Source organism: Mytilus californianus, unplaced genomic scaffold (genome assembly GCF_021869535.1).
Source record: "Mytilus californianus isolate M0D057914Y unplaced genomic scaffold, xbMytCali1.0.p SCAF_11, whole genome shotgun sequence".
Classification (NCBI taxonomy): domain Eukaryota; kingdom Metazoa; phylum Mollusca; class Bivalvia; order Mytilida; family Mytilidae; genus Mytilus; species Mytilus californianus.
Genome location: NW_026262593.1, coordinates 53,038,603 through 53,055,372, shown reverse-complemented (window position 1 = coordinate 53,055,372; position 16,770 = coordinate 53,038,603). Strand labels below are relative to the sequence as shown.

Below are 16,770 nucleotides of genomic sequence, written 5' to 3'. Positions count from 1 at the left end.
AACTCATAACAGTTATATGAAATTTAAGAAAGAAACACAATAGCAAAAAAGAATAGTTGTAAGTAGTAAACTAGTCACAGAAATACACTACAACTGATGCAAAGTTTGAAAAGTGTAATTATCCATGTTAAAACATACAGAGCGATAAAAAATGACATTAAAAGTTAATTTAAAGACATAAAAATACAATATAAATCTGATATATAACCGCCATTTTCTGTATCTAATTTTCAATTTTGTTGCTATTGTATATCTAGCTTTCAAACTGCAAATGTTGTACAATTGACTAGTAATAATCTATCTATTTAAAAAATCTATATTAAAAAAAAGAAGATAGTGGGTACATGTCGATAAGACAGCAGCCAAACGTGAAAATCATTCGAGGGACATATATGTATGGCGATATACAGACTTCTATCGTTGTTAACTTCTTTCACGTCATTCTGAACCCTTGCGAAGTGAACACTTAGTCTATCCCCTCAATCCATGATCAAAAGGTCTATGATACTCTTACACCCCCCTGTATGTTCAAGTATTACTACCGTTACAGAAATGTTTACGAACATGTGATTGCTGCACCATAAGCAGTAGTATATACAAATTACGAAGAAACTATTAAACCAAGAGTTCCAAGTGGTGAAGTTGAAATCATCCCTTCGTAAATTTTACGGACGCCATCACGAGTTGGTTGACCGTTACGGAATATCCGTTTCACAGATGATAACGGATATGTTCCTGATGTCGTAACTACAATTCCGTCCCCTTTTCCTGAATATGACCTACCGAATTAGACTTATTACCGGGTTTGTATTAACATGAGCAACACGACGGGTGCCACATGTGGAGCAGGATCTTCTTACCCTTCCGGAGCACCAGCGATCACCCCCAGTTTTGATGGGGTTAGTGTTGCACATTCTTATGTTTTCTATGTTGTGTTTTGTCTGTATTTGTCTGTATTGGTCTTTTTCCTTTTCAGCCATGGCGTTGTCAGTTTATTTTCGACTTATGAGTTTGAATCAGGCATGGGGTAATGGAAAGTTGTAAAAAGTAAAATCACAAAAATACTGAACTCCGAGGAAAATTCTAAAAGGAAAGTCCCTGATCAAATAGCAAAATCAAAAGCTCAAACACATCAAACGAATGGATAACAACTGTCATATTCCTGACTTGGTACAGGCATTTTCTTATGTAGAAAATGGTGGATTGAACCTGGTTTTATAGCTAGCTAAACCTCTCACTTGTGTGACAGTCGCATCAAATTCCATTATATTGAACAAAACAAACAGACACAATAGGTAAAAATGTCAAAAATAGGGGTACAGCAGTAACCATTGTGTAAACATCTTAAACAATATAAAAACAAACAAATGTAACGAAGAAGCACAAAAAGGCATACATCAAATTTAACATCCTCATTATGCTTTTTTATTAAACGATTTTATTTATCTTTGTAAAATCCATGCATTACATTTTTCCAAGTAATTGCATGTAATGTGTAATGTTGCAACTTATGCATTACATTTAATTGTAATTTAATGCATTACTTTAGCAAAAAGTTGTGTAATTTCATGCATTACATTGCATTACATGGCATTACTTTTTTCACATACTAAATATCTTTAACAGATTGTTGGAATGAATAAATTGTCATGATTAAATAACAGATAATTGAACATTGTCATAAAACACTAATTAGTTTGTTTTACAATCAACCTTTTCACCATTTTGACACTTGGTCATAAATTAAGCTCTATGTTTATTATTTAATTAGGAAAGACATTCTTAGTAAATATTTTGATTAATATTAAAATAAAACAAATGTATACATATATAAAAGTAACGTTAACATTAAGTTAATATAAGTATTAAACTTTATCTCTGTTATTTCTTCTTAGAGAAAACACAGAGATGTAAACCTTGAAACGTTAAAACCAAACTTATATTGAATAAGCATGTCAAATCTTATGTGACTTCATGTTGTTTTTCAAAATGATTGATTTTTCTTTTCACTTGATAATAAAATTTACAAATGTAAAGTGTAATTCAATGCATTACTTTGCAAAAGTAATTGTAATTTAATGCATTACTTTGATAAATGCATGTAATTGTAATTTAATGCATGGTTTTGTCAAAGTAATTGTAATATAATGCATTACATTGCAATGTAATTCGCCCCATGCCTGGTTTGAATGTCCTTTTGGTTTCTTTCGCCTCTTTTTTATTATAAGAATCACGATTTTGCTGATCGTACCAGAATATATCTTTGACACAAATGAAATAAAGTAACAATTTTTTCCGCCTGCATATTTTTAAAAATTACTTGATTTAGTTAGTTAATATTGATATTTTACTGCGAGCTTCACTACCGTAACTAGTGTCTCAAGTAAAGCGTTTTATTTAATTTCTATTTTCAGTGGGGTTACGGCAACTCAATCTTTTGTTTTCTCTGTAATGTTTTTATTGTGCATGGTAATGTAAATTCTGTTCTTTTTCTTTTGACACAATAATATTATAAAATTAATGTTTTTCTCTCCATGATATTTGCACCTTCTTCTGATTATTAAGGCATAGTTAGATCCCTAAAATAGTAGAGATAAAATCCTACATTGACTTTACTATTGTAGCATTTTATATTGTGTTTGAAGTATTAATCGGAGTGAGAATCTCTATTCCACATTAATCAATTAATTTGTTTGGGACTAATTAGAAATCTCAAGTGCGAGCCGAAGAATATGTTTCCTAACTGGAAGCTGTACAAATGATACTTAGTTCAATTAAATTAGAATGCCTTTGGCGAATTGGGGGTTAGTTAGAAAATTGAATCTCTCTGTATTGACTGTAATAAGTTTTCAGTCATATAACATATAATGCTATAATTCATATAAAAGAAGGTTAGGAGTGTTCATTGCCAAACGATTGTATAAAGAAAGCCTGGGGGCACGTAGGTTACAAATAAACTATGTACCCAGTTGCCCCTACCATCCCAAAACGCAGCTGTTGGTTTTTGTGTCATTATTGCAGAAAGTATTTCCTAATCTATATATATATATAAACAAGTCTAAATTGAAAACAACGTTCAAACCTATGATTGCGTTGGATAAAAACCGCAATTTTTATACGTGTGCATGTAAAACAAATTTCTTGGTAGAGGGGTCTAAATACAGCACAAACAACATTTTCCAAAAGACCAAAAAGTAAAAAAGTATATTTTAACAAAACGCATTTGACTACGAACAACTGATGTTCTTAAACCCAGCTGACTGCCATTGGCGATTGCCAAATAAATTGATCACCAGATGTAAAAAATTGTTCTCACATATTAATTTAATACCAAACAGAAAACAATAAACTTGCGGAAAAGATGGTATACCGCAAACATGAGGTGCAAAAATTTGTACACCATATCCAGATTTCGACAATTAATGTCTCTTCAGGGATGTTAGGAATCGAAACGGTAGTCATCCTATTTTGACTCTTTCAAAATTCAAAGAGTCTATCCTAAATTGAGGTAAATTATATGGCCTTCCAAATACCGTTTCGATTCCTAACATCACTGAAGAGACATTAATTGTCGAAATCCGGATATGGTGTACAAATTTTTGTACCTCATGTTTGCGGTATACCATCTTTTCCGCAAGTTTATTTTTTTCTGTTGGGTAATAAATTAATGATAGGATCTAATTTGTTACATCTTGTGATCCGTTTATTTGACAATCGCCAATGACAGTCAGCAGGGTTAAAGAACATCAGTTGTTCGACTAGCTAGTGAAATGCGTTTTGTTAAAATATACCTTTTCACTCATTTGATCTTTTGGAAAATGTTGTTTGTGCTGTATTTAGACCCCTCTACCAAGAAATTTGTTTTGCATGCACACGTATAAAAATTGCGGTTTTTTATCTAACGCAATCATAGGTTTGAACGTTGTTTTCAATTTAGACTTGTTTATATTAGACTTGTTTATATATATAAGTCTAGAGATTTGCACAACGATACTAATATAAGATGGTATTATACGAAGATGTTGTTAATAAATCGTGTTGACAAATATTTCGGCTTAACAAATAGCCTTCTTCGGTGTCAATTATTTTAACAATACTGATAATATGTATAAAAATAGCTCAATAATACAGGTAAGTTTTGGTCTATTGATTTAATCCAAAATCCTGAACATCATAATATAAAACAAAACTCAATACTCAAATATACGTGAATGTGTATATTTACAACCCAAAATGAGTGAAAAATAAAACTTAGTATTTTTTATTGATGCCGTTTGGATGATGTACATTTAGTTCCTTTATCCAAAAGCTTTCCCGAACCTGTCGCTGGGCATCACTCCAGTGAATGTTCTGTTCAATCACTAGGATCTTCATGCGGTTAAAGTCATCAAGTGTGTGACCAGACTTTCTGAAATGCTGAGAAACTGGGAGAAGTGGCTTCTTAGAGATATCACTCCTATGGCCATTGAGGCGTTTGTGGAAAGGCTGCCTTGATTCACCAACATATTGGAGGCCACAAACCGAACATTCTAGAATGTAAATAACATTCATACTTTTGCAGTCAACATTGCAAAATATCTTATAGTTATTTTCGGTTGCCTTACTGTGAAAAGTTGATGAGTGATGCATCTGTAGGCAGCATTTGCAGCGTTTTTCATCACACGAACGACATTCTCCAGAAGTACTTCTATTATCAGACACTTCAGCCCGCACCAGCAGGTTACGCAGACTATTGGGTTGCCTAAAAGCTATCATGGGAGGCTCGGGAAAAATCTTGGAAAGTTTGGAATTCTTTTCAACTGTTTTCCAATGCTCACGAATGACACCGAAGCTGTTTTTGAGAGATGGGTGGTAAGTAAGAACACATGGAGTCCTTTTATTTTTCTTTTTATATTTGTATTCTAACAGTTTACTCCTTGGAATAGTTTCCGCTTTCTGAAAGCCTTTTTGGATAGTTTTGTGTTTGTAGCCTCTTCTCTTCAAGCGGGTTTCGAGTTGACGTAGTTGTTTTTTAGTTGTTTCTGAGTTGGAACATATTCGCTTGACTCTGAGTGCCTGACTGTACGGGATGCTCTTAGTACAATGAGCAGGATGGCAACTTTTAGGGGACAGATATTGGTGAGTGTCAGTAGGCTTAGAATATAGATCAGTGGATATGATGCCATCTGTGAGCGAGTTGGAGGTATCGAGGAAGGTGATTTTGGATTTAGATTTCTCATGAGTAAATTTGATACTAGGATGTATGTTGTTGGCATGAGTGATGAATGTATCTAAATCCTCGTCACTTTTATTCCATTTCATATCCACATCATCTATAAATCTAAACCAGGAAAGCGGTTTTTCGATGGAAGATTCAAGGAGTTGTTTTTCTAATTTGCCCATAAATATGTTGGCATATGATGGAGCCATTTTGGTGCCCATAGCAGTTCCATTAACTTGCAGATAATGGTCTCCATCAAAAGTGAAGTTGTTGTTTTTGAGTACCAGCGTGATTATTTTTAATTGATAAATCGTTTTATTCAAATTTGTTCTGTTATGCAATATCAATAAGCAGTCCAGGAAAGCAGACTTAGGGAGCCCTGTTTTTATCTATTAAAAACAAAATTTTCAGAACCACAAATATAATATCCCGTATGTCATCAGCAGATGAAAGGATTCAATCAGTGCTTTCGCCAGGAATTTAAACAACAAAGATCTTTTAAAAGTGTTCAAGTGGTTTTGCATTTATATTTAAGTATTCACCAGATGGCTAGTCCAGTTCAAGTACGTATTAATTTAATCTTCTATACAAATATAGTGAGTAAATAGCATACCGTGGGTGAATGGCTTAATACCATTAACTGTTCTATACAATAGAATATTTAAGAAATGAATGCTTCTTTTTGTAATTTTATTTGGGTGTAAAAGTGTTGAACGAAGCACATTTTGTTCTAAAAATGTGTGCACGATCAACACTTATACACCCCAATAAAATTACAAAAAGAAGCATTCATTTCTTATAAATACATGTTTATGCTAATAAGACCATGAAAAAAAAGTTTCATCAAGTTTTTCTTTTATTTACCTGTGCATTTTTTTTTGTAGCACGTGTCATCACGAATTTAACATTCATTTTGATAAGAAGGTTAATTTTTGAATGACGCGCAATTGTTGTTAGCCAATCAAACTAACGGATTCTCGTGAAACATACATGTCATTTAATTATGACATAATAAATAACATTAACGGTACCAATTTTATTACACCAGACGCCTATTTCGCCGATTAATTTTTCTTCAATGATGCTCGTACCAGTCACAATATTTAAAAGAACAAAACATCTTACATACGTTGAATAGCTGATAATACCAAAAAAGATCAAAAGGTAAAGCCGAACCTGGACAAGGTATAGGAGCTATGCACGAGAGATAAACATTAATTAATTTATTAAATTTGATTAAATGATTTCGAAATTAATAATGGTATTTAGTCATTCGAGATATCATTTGTATACTGTTCTACATTTGTGAAAACAGCACATATACCGAAAGTGAATCAATCAAATAAAATTGATAAAATACAAATGCAAAGAAAGAGAGACGAAAGATACCAAATGGACATTCAAACTCACCAGTCGAAAATGAACTGACAACGAAACGGCAAAAAACGAAAAAAGACAAACAACATTATACATTTTTATAGAACATAGAAATCGAAAGACTGAGCACCAAAAACTGGGAGTGTTCTAAGGTGCTCCGGATGGGTTAGTAAATAGCAAGTTGCAGGAACCTCGACGATAAAACCAAAAGGGTTCAGGATGTCTTACAAATGTCAACCATAAAGAATAACTTCTTGTAAATCAGATGTTTCATCCTAGATGACGTTGGTTTTTCTTTTAAATTATTTCATAACTTATGATGCTGGGAGCTGTTATAGCTTACTACAATTAATGTGCTGTAGTGATTTTTGAAGACCTTACGATGATCTTTTATAGTTATGTCACTCCAGTTCTTTAGTTTTTGGTTTATACACGTACTAGGTACATTTGGCAATCACATCACATTTCCTTATTTTTATATAAATAACAACTTGTTTGGTCGATGTAATTCTTAAATATTCTACTTTGTTATGTTGTGTAAAATGTCCTTAAAAATTACATGCTGATTCAGATGGGAGGTGACATGATCGTTTATAACATATCAGAGAAGGAGTATTGAAACATGTCCTAAAAGGAAATGACCTTGCTGCACCAGATGGAAGCTAGCTTCTCATGTAACGTGATTGTTAAAACATGTCGGAGAAGGAGTCTGCCTTCTTCAAAAATATTGACTGGGTTATGTTTAAATATGGGGCAGAAGAATGATACTCAACTACCATAAGTTGAAGAAAAACGGAAAGCAATACATGTAAGACCAAATTAGAAGTTAAAAAAAACCCGAATAGACAAAGAGAAATCCACAAAACACTACATAAGTGAAATACAAATGGTGCTCTTAGGTGACATAGTCAGAGTAAGCTCCCCTTATCAGTTTCAGCAATACCATTATCAATAACACAATATATATAGAATATAAATGAATATAATTATGTATATTTCTTTAACAGTATTTATCTTGTGAACTTGATTGATTCACTCATTACTGGTTTAATGTGCTTCCGGTGCAGCAAGCGCAAAAATTGGTCGTTTCGATTTAACGCTCCGAATTTTTACGCAGTTGAATGTCTTTACATCCAAAAAAGCAAGACGTACTCCGAAGCTTTCAGGGTCATTTTTCCGTTAGGAAAGTCACGTCATATAGTACTTATTCAAAGTAGTTATATTTGTATACCCCGAATCCCCTATGCGTTAACAATCCCTATGACTTATCGTCTAAGTGATATCTGTTGTTAGGAGGACAATTATAACCATCCTACTATAAATATATAAAGGTGAAACATCTAATTAATGAAATATTCATTGAGCTGCTGACAAATCAAGTAACCATTTTCTTTCAACAATAATCCACATGTACTTTAAGAACCAAAGATAAAATATGCAAACCCCATCATTTAACATGTTAAGGGTGTAATACAAAATCAAAGTCGCCTTAACAACAGTTGCGTAGAAAGTACAAGATAATCCCCTGAAATGGATACAAAAATAGCAAATGTGTCTTATCATTTCAAATTATCTCTATTTGATAAATCATACGAGTGGTATAGTCTAGCCACTTAGGTAAATGTCGTTTATAACCTCACTGTAACATCATACACATGTCACGTTCATTATCAGATTAAAAAGAAAAAAAAAGATTCCTTACGTAAAGTTAATAATCTCCTTATGTAATAGTGATGACTATAAGGTAGCTCGGGTGTCTTCCGCCATCTTATACTCAAGATTCTACAAGATTCTACAGGATGAAAATATTTACTTTCATTATAGCAGTGACTCTCATATATCATATCTGAAGATCCATATTCACTGAAAAATATGAGACCATCGTCACATACTAACAAATCTTCTAAACAATAAATGATCATCAGCAGGCCATAAACCAATGACATTACCTGTTAAACCAAATAAAAATCACTCAATTGTTATCCTAATCCTCCTCCTTGCAAGGGGACATAGAACAACACCCTGGACCAAGAACAAAACAATAAAGTATTTACTTATGTGGACTTTGTGAACACCCAGTCACAAGCAACTGCGAAGAAGTATGCTGTGACGACTGTAATATTTGGCATCACAGAAGAAGTATAGAACTATGTTCCGCAGACTACGATTTACTGTAAAGATATAATGTACAATGGCTGTGTTGTAAATGTGAAAGCATCAATGTCTCAACCTTCCCTTTTCACAGTTATGAATTGAACACTTAAAACTATTATGATCCTCTAACCCATAACAGTACATTTTAATCCATCACATCAAATGCATTCAGTCCACTTAAAGCCAGCAGTCATAAGGGAAACAACTCCATGAATAACAACACACCAAAAAGTAACACAAGCAAGAACAGAACTAACAGCAGCAAAGTATTCAACATGCCAAAGAAGCAAAACTAAAGAATCCTTACATATAACTGTAGAAGCATCAAGGATAACCCGTCTGAATTTTCAGTTGCAGTTAAGTACATCAAACCAGACATCACCTGCGGTACAGAGTCTTGGCTTAAAGGGAAAAAACCTGGAAAAAAACCCACTAAAGATGCAATAAAATCTAGTGAAGTTTTCCCAGAAAACTAAACAGCCTACAGAAATGATCGAGGTGAACTAGGTAGCGATGTTTTCATTCTAGTACAAAACGACATCATCGCAATAGAAAACCAAGAGTTTGTAAAAAAATGCGATATTGAATGGTTAAAGATAGAACTGAAAGACAAAAAAAGATCTCATGATAGGTGCATTCTACATGCCACATTGAAACATGGGGGATATCAAAGAACTAGATAAATCATTAGACCAGATTTCAAACAAAAGCCCAAACATCATACTAACTGGAGATTTCAACTGCCCAGATATAAACTGGAATACCATGTCTATACACCAAAATATGCAAGACTAGCTAACAATCCTAACGATTTTCTGGTTAAAATTAAACCTAAGAGAAATATTAAACCGAAAAATTCGAAACTTAGAAGCGCCAATACAGTTTCAAATTCAATGAATACCAATACGAAGGCACTATACTCTATGTCATATAATACGGATCCATATAAGAACTCTTTCTTTGTCAAGAGCATAATACATTGGAACCAACTATACAGTATTGTGTGCGCTAATACAGTTGAGAGCTTCAAGGCAGCTCTCCAACATAGTCAATAGGTATCTGTATCTTCAACGTAAATATACAGATACAGATCTTGGATTGTGAAATAGCAGAAAACAATTGGTCTAGATCTTTAATGAAATGTGCAAATTTTGAGAGAATAAAATTGAGAATGGAAATGGGGAATGTGTCAAAGAGACAACAATCCGACCATAGAGCAAACAACAGCCGAAGGCCACCAATGGGTCTTCAATGCAGCGAGAAACTCCCACACCCGGAGGCGTCCTTCAGCTGGCCCCTAAACAAATATGTATACTAGTTCAGTGATAATGGACGTCATACTAAACTCCAAATTATACACAAAAAACTAAAATTAAAAATGATACAAGACTAACAAAGGCCAGAGGCTCCTGACTTGGGACAGGCGCAAAAATGCGGCGGGGTTAAACATGTTTTTGAGATCTCAACCCTCCCCCTATACCTCTAGCCAATGTAGAAAAAACAAACGTACAACAGTACGCACAGTAAAACTCAGTTTAAGAGAAGTCCGAGTCCGATGTCAGAATAGGAAACAAAAGAAAATAAACAAAATGACAATAATACATAAATAACAACAGACTACTAGCAGTTACTGACATGCCAGCTCCAGACCTCAATTAAACTGATTGAAAGATTATGTCTTCATCATATGAATATCAGGCACAATCCCTCCTGTTAGGGGTTTAGTTTTATACCATCATTAAATATATGAGAAGAACATTACCCGTGTCATGGCAACAACAAGTTTTAGAATAAATATGTTTAATTCCGATGCAAAGACCCTATAAGTGAATCAATATTAAAGCCAAAATATGCAATCTTTAATGTCCTGACAACAGTATCGTAACTATATCCCTTCTTAATAAGTCTGTTTAAAGGTTTTGTTAGCTTTTGAGGTGAATACTGACATTTTGTGCTTTGTAAAGAATATTACCATAAAAGATTGGATGTGAAATACCCGAACGTATAAGATGTCTGCATGTTGAGTTATATTTACGAATGATGTCCTTATACCGATGATAAAATTTAGTAAATGTTTTGACTAGTTTTTTATATCGAAAACCCTGGTGTAATAATTTTTCAGTAATACATAAATTTCTCTCGCTAAAATCTAATACGTTGTTACATACACGAGCGAATCGTACAAGTTGAGATATATAAACACCATAAGATGGTGACAAGGGAACGTCACCATCAAAAAATGGATAATTAACGATAGGAAATGAAAAATCATCTCTTTTATCATAAATTTTTGTATTAAGCTTCCCGTTAATGATATAGATATCAAGATCGAAGAAAGGACAGTGGTCATTGTTAGTATTAGCTTTATTTAAAGTAAGTTCAACAGGATAAATTTCTTTAGTATACATACTGAAGTCGTCATTATTGAGAGCCAATATATCATCCAAATATCTAAAAGTATTGTTTGTATCAGATGTTGTTTCGATGGGTCTTTGCTGATTTTAGTCATAAATTGTAACTCATAACAATACAAAAACAGGTCCGCAATAAGTGGTGCACAGTCAGTTCCCATTGGAATTCCGATAACTTGACGATATACGGAATCTCCAAAGCGAACAAAAATGTTATCAAGCAAAAATCCAATGGCAGATAAAGTATCAAAGCATGTCCAATTGACATAGCTCTTTTGTTTGTTGCTACTAAAAAATGACCTAAAAGAGTTTGAACATATGTATTCGCATTCCGACTTTTTAAATGCCCATTTAATTAGGTGTGTGAATTTTTTCTTAATAAGAATATGAGGCAAAGTGGTATATAGGGTAGAAAAATCAAAACTTTGAACAGATTCAAAATCACCAATATATGCATGCAATTTATCAAGTACTTCCAACGAGTTTTTGACACTCCAAAAGTAGTTAATTCCACTATTTTCAAAGGCCTTATTTGAACAATTTATTATCAGGTTTTTGATTGTACCAAGTGTACTAGTAAGTAGAATAGACAATTTAGTAGTGGAACAATGACTTGAAGACGAAATAAATCTATATTTGTAAGGTGATTTGTGTAGCTTCGGAAGCCAGTACATAGTTGGGACTTTCATTGTATTTGGTTCTGCTTGTAAAGAAGTAGCTAATAGTTTATGTTTGTTACAGATATCGTTTTCTAAAAAAGGAAGTCAGTTGGAATGTTGGTGAATTCGTGATTTCCTTTTGCAGAACCTCAATGTAAAATTTACGTCAAACTATAATGATATTATTAGCAGCTTTATCAGCCGGGACAAAAACAAATTCCTTGGCTAGTTCTTTTAGTTTATGTTTGATACGAGAAATAGGATTTTTATGGTTGTTGTTAAGAGTAAAATGTTCTTTAAAATGTTGTTTACGTATATCAACTATCTTCATTACTGAATTAAAAAAAGAGTCCAAAGATTTTTTGTCAGCTTTTCCCCGTTTTATTCATTCAGTAAGCACGAAGTGAGTCGTGGATGATATTACGACACTCATTCCAATAAATAATTGACGGGGGACGATATTAAGGTCCTTTACTAAGGAATGATTTCAACTCTCGGTCGCGAACGATGTTAAGGTCTCCTGTTATAACATGGGAAATGGGGCCATAAGTGTATTCGGAATTACTACAATTACATGACGGAGGTGTATTTTCACTGATATTTACATCTTTACAGACTTGGCTATAATTAAACACAAATTTTCGGGTAGATTTCTTGTAAATATAACAAATAAGAGGGAGTTCAGTATTATAAAAATATCCAGGAATTTGTTCTTTAACAGAATGGTCGTCAAAAATACCGGCAATATTTACAAAATCAAAACCTTTATTGACATACTTTATTTTAATAAAATGTTTTTTATGATCTTCAGGGCGATCAATTTTGGGAAACAGTTTAGAATAACAATATGCCATTATAATTTGAACGGTTTCATACTTAGGACTGCAATATGAAATTGTGTTGCAATCCTCTAAAATTTTATTTAATATATTTATAGGTAAAGAACAGAGCTTGGTTAATAGATAATGTCTGCCGTTGTTTTTTGAAATAGAAATTAGGTCCGAAATATTTGTATGGTTGGTCTGAAATTTTCTTTGATTGCGATTTTTTCTACGCCCATGAGAACGGTTTTTACGAACAGTTTTAGAAACTATATCCAAAATGTTAACAGAATCGGTTCTGGATATATTACCAATACCCATGATATTATCATTAAGACCGAGAGGGTAGACTGTCTGTAATTTTTTAATCCAATTTAATTCAATTATTTTCCGTGGTCGTACAAACTTTGAATGAGATTCACCAGGCTGCTTATTTACTACTTCTAAAGGTTGGTGTTAAATATTTAATAGGATGATTGTGCTTTTTAAGATGTTGATAAATGATACTTTTGAATTTATTGGGGCTTTTAAAACGATACAGGTGTTCTTGCGTGCGTTTAGTTAAATATCGTCCAGTTTCACCTACGTACTTAATACCGCATCCCGGTTTGTTTCATGTGAGTAAATAAATAATACTGTTTGTTTTTCAAGTTATATCAGTTTCAAAATTTAAAGAAAATGTGCGACCATTAAACATAGACCTTACCGTATTGTTGGTGGAAAGACGGGGACATGTAAGTCATTTTTTGGCATGACACTTATCGATAGAAGGGTAACCACGATTTTTATTGTTATTCAATAATGTCATTCATTTGTTAGATTTTTCTTCTGAATGAAGACAATTATACTTTTTATCAAATGTTTGCTACTGTTTTGACAAATACAGAATATGTTTTGTTGATTCATTTTTTCAACTTTGCCTTATAAGGGGAGATAACTCAGATACTTTTACTTTTATACTGGAATGTGTTTTGAATTTACGTATTTTGTTTTGTAGCAAGAAAATTATATCTTTTCTTTTATATTTTGAAAGTCCGTTATAAGAGCTTTCCTCTCTTATTTTATCTAAAAATTTGATAGTTTCGTTTTCTTTCAATCATATAAAATTGTGTTATCCATGAATAGTCTATACAAAATTTAACAATTTTGCACAACCTGTAGCATGAGAAAAAAGCCCCCTGACCCATACCTTTTATCATGTATTTAAGAAAGCCATGATATGAAATACATGTTGGCTAATTATTAAAAAATGCTATGGATTTTGATTTAGACGCCCATCTACCATAACATATTTCCGTATGAAATCTTGTGACAATATATTTTTCTTCGACAAGGTTATTTTTACTTATGTCATAAAGGATGATCGTCAAATATCCGGCGAAGAGTTCATTTCCGTTCAGTTCTATAAGACGTAACACTTTACTAATTAATAAGTGGGGTATTGCGAAGCATGTACGTAACGGATACGAACTCTGTGCTGGTGATTGATTTTCTCACTATTTTACAAAGTACTCAGGTTCTTGGAAAGTGATAATTTTCACAAGTTGAGAAATTGAAGCAGTATATATTCTAATCCATCAGAGTTAAAACTGTGAGGTAATTAATATAGAAATATATGGAACATGACATGGAATGGAACGAATTAAAAGCACTTATATATATGTAAGAAACAGTTCAATAACAGTAACACATTTTATGTGCTAAGGACACAAATATACGTTTTTGTAATTGTTAACATATTACATGCCGAATTGATTGCGTTAATAACTGATATAAGTTAATTACTATTCAAGGCTTGATTGCTACATATAATCAAATTTCTCAATTGGTAACGTACATGGCGCATGCTTGATGAGGAAAATATATGTCACATCTGATACCTAAAACTCCCCTTTCAGTGCGTTATTCAGTCGACTTTTAAAAAAAATTGAAACAGGAGTTTCATTTTATTATTTTACATGTATAAGTCTTCCGACATTTCCAAAATATTTCCTCAATTTTGGATACAAAATAAATGTCTTAACATCATTTGAACAAGTAATGAAAATTAAGTTAATTGAAATTGAAAAAAAAGGCTGTAGCTAATTTTTTTTCACAAACAAATCTTGGGAGGAAAATCGAAAGTTAAAAAAACCCTGTAAAGTATATCATTTGAAATCTGTTATGTTTAAATTTCAGTAGTCGTCAACAGTTTTCCGTGATTTATCCTGTAAATGAAACAACAACAAAAAAACAGGGGATATTAGTCTTATCCTTCTATGATATAGTTAATTTGTATGTGTAATAAGGTTGCCTTAACGTTTAAGATTTTTTACAGGTCTCTTAATATTTTACCTTCAGTTTAACTTCATTAGAACCTTGCATATCATTAATTGTACACGTATCACTTTGTATCTGACAATTCACAACCCGTATTTAAAGTTTTGTAGTGAAACATGACGTTCCGGAACTCACATTATACTTAAGATACATGAAGATTTTTGGTTTTCCCAAAACCATCAGTAAGCATATATACCATACAATTCATGGACGAGTAAAAGATAGGCAAAGGATACCAAAGGGACATTCAAACTCATAAGTCGAAAATAAACTGACAACGTCATGGCAAAAAACCAAAAAAACGACAAAAAGACAAACAACAGTATACATTTTTATAGAACATAGAAAACGAAAGACTGAGCAACACGAACCCCACCAAAAACTCGGACTGATATCAGGTGCTCCGGATGGGTAAGTAGATCGCAAGTTGTAGGAACCTCGGCGATAAAACAAAAATGGTTCAGGATGTCTTACAAATGCCAACCATAGAAAATAACTTCTTTTAAATCTGATGTTTCATCTTAAATGTCGTTGGTTTTTCTTTCAAATTATTTCATATTTTATGATGCTCGGACCTGTTATAGCTTACTACAATTAATGTGCTGTGGTGATTTTTGAAGGCCTCACGATGATCGTTTATAGTTGTGTTACTCCAGTTCTTTAATTTTTGGTTTATACACGTACTAGATACATTGGGCAATCACATCACATTTCCTTATTTTTATATAAATAACAACTTATTTGGTCGATGTAATTCTTAAATATTTTACTTTGTTATGTTGTGAAAAATGTTTTTAAAAAAGAAAAGACCTTGCTGCTTAAGATGGGAGGTGACATGACCGTTTATAACATATCAGAGGAGGAGTCTTGAAACATGTCCTAAAAAGAAATGACCTTGCTGTACCCGATGGAACCTAGTTTCATCTCTCATGAAACGCGATAGTTAAAAACATATTGAAGAAAGAGTCTTAAAACATGTCCTAAAAATAAATGACATTGCTGCACCGTATTGAAGCTAGTTTCATCTCTCATGTAACGTGATCGTTAAAAGCATATCGAAGAAAGAGTCTGCTTTCTTCAAAAATATTGACTGGGTTATGTTTAAAAATGGGACAGAAGAATGATATTCCACTACCATAAGTTGAAGAAAAACAGAAAGCACTACATGTAAGACCAAATAAGAAGTTGAAAAAACCGAATAGACAAAGAAATTCCACAAAACACTACATATTAAGTAAAAAAAAAATAGTGCTCTAAGGTGACACAGTCAGAGTAAGCTTCCCTTATCAGTTCCAGCAATACCATTATCATTAACACACTAAACATATAAATATGATTGAATATAATTATGTGTATTGCTTTAACAGTATTTATCTTGTGCACTTATTTGATTCACTCATTACTGGTTTAATGTGCTTTCAGCGTAACAAGCGCAAACAGTGGTCGTCTGATTTAACGCTTCGTATTCCTACGTAGCTGAATATCTATCAAGATAAGTAACCATTTTCTTTCAACAATAATCCACACGTACTTCAAGAACCAAAGATAAAATATGTAAAACCGATCATTTTACATGTTAAGAATTTATAACAGTTGCGTAGAAAGTACAAGACAATCCCCTGAAATGGATACAAAAATTGCAAATATGTCTTATCTTTTCAAATTATCTCTATTTGAAAAATCATACGAGTGATATAGTCTAGCCACTTAGGTAAATGACGTTTATTACATCACTGTGACGTCATACACATGTTACCTATATGATTAAATTAAACAGAATTCTTACGTAAAGTATAAAATCTACTTATGTAATAGTGATAAAATTAAGG

General features: G+C 32.8%; 1 protein-coding gene across 1 annotated transcript in view; it reads left to right on the top strand.

The window, feature by feature from the left end:
* LOC127720312 (uncharacterized) overlaps positions 1-13,372 on the top strand; it is a 416,307-nt gene extending 402,935 nt beyond the window's left edge. The window contains exon 5 of the transcript XR_007990691.1: positions 13,362-13,372. The gene's annotated coding sequence lies outside the window, so the exon portion shown is untranslated. The remainder of the gene's footprint in view (positions 1-13,361) is intronic.
* Positions 13,373-16,770: the final 3,398 nt, after the last annotated feature.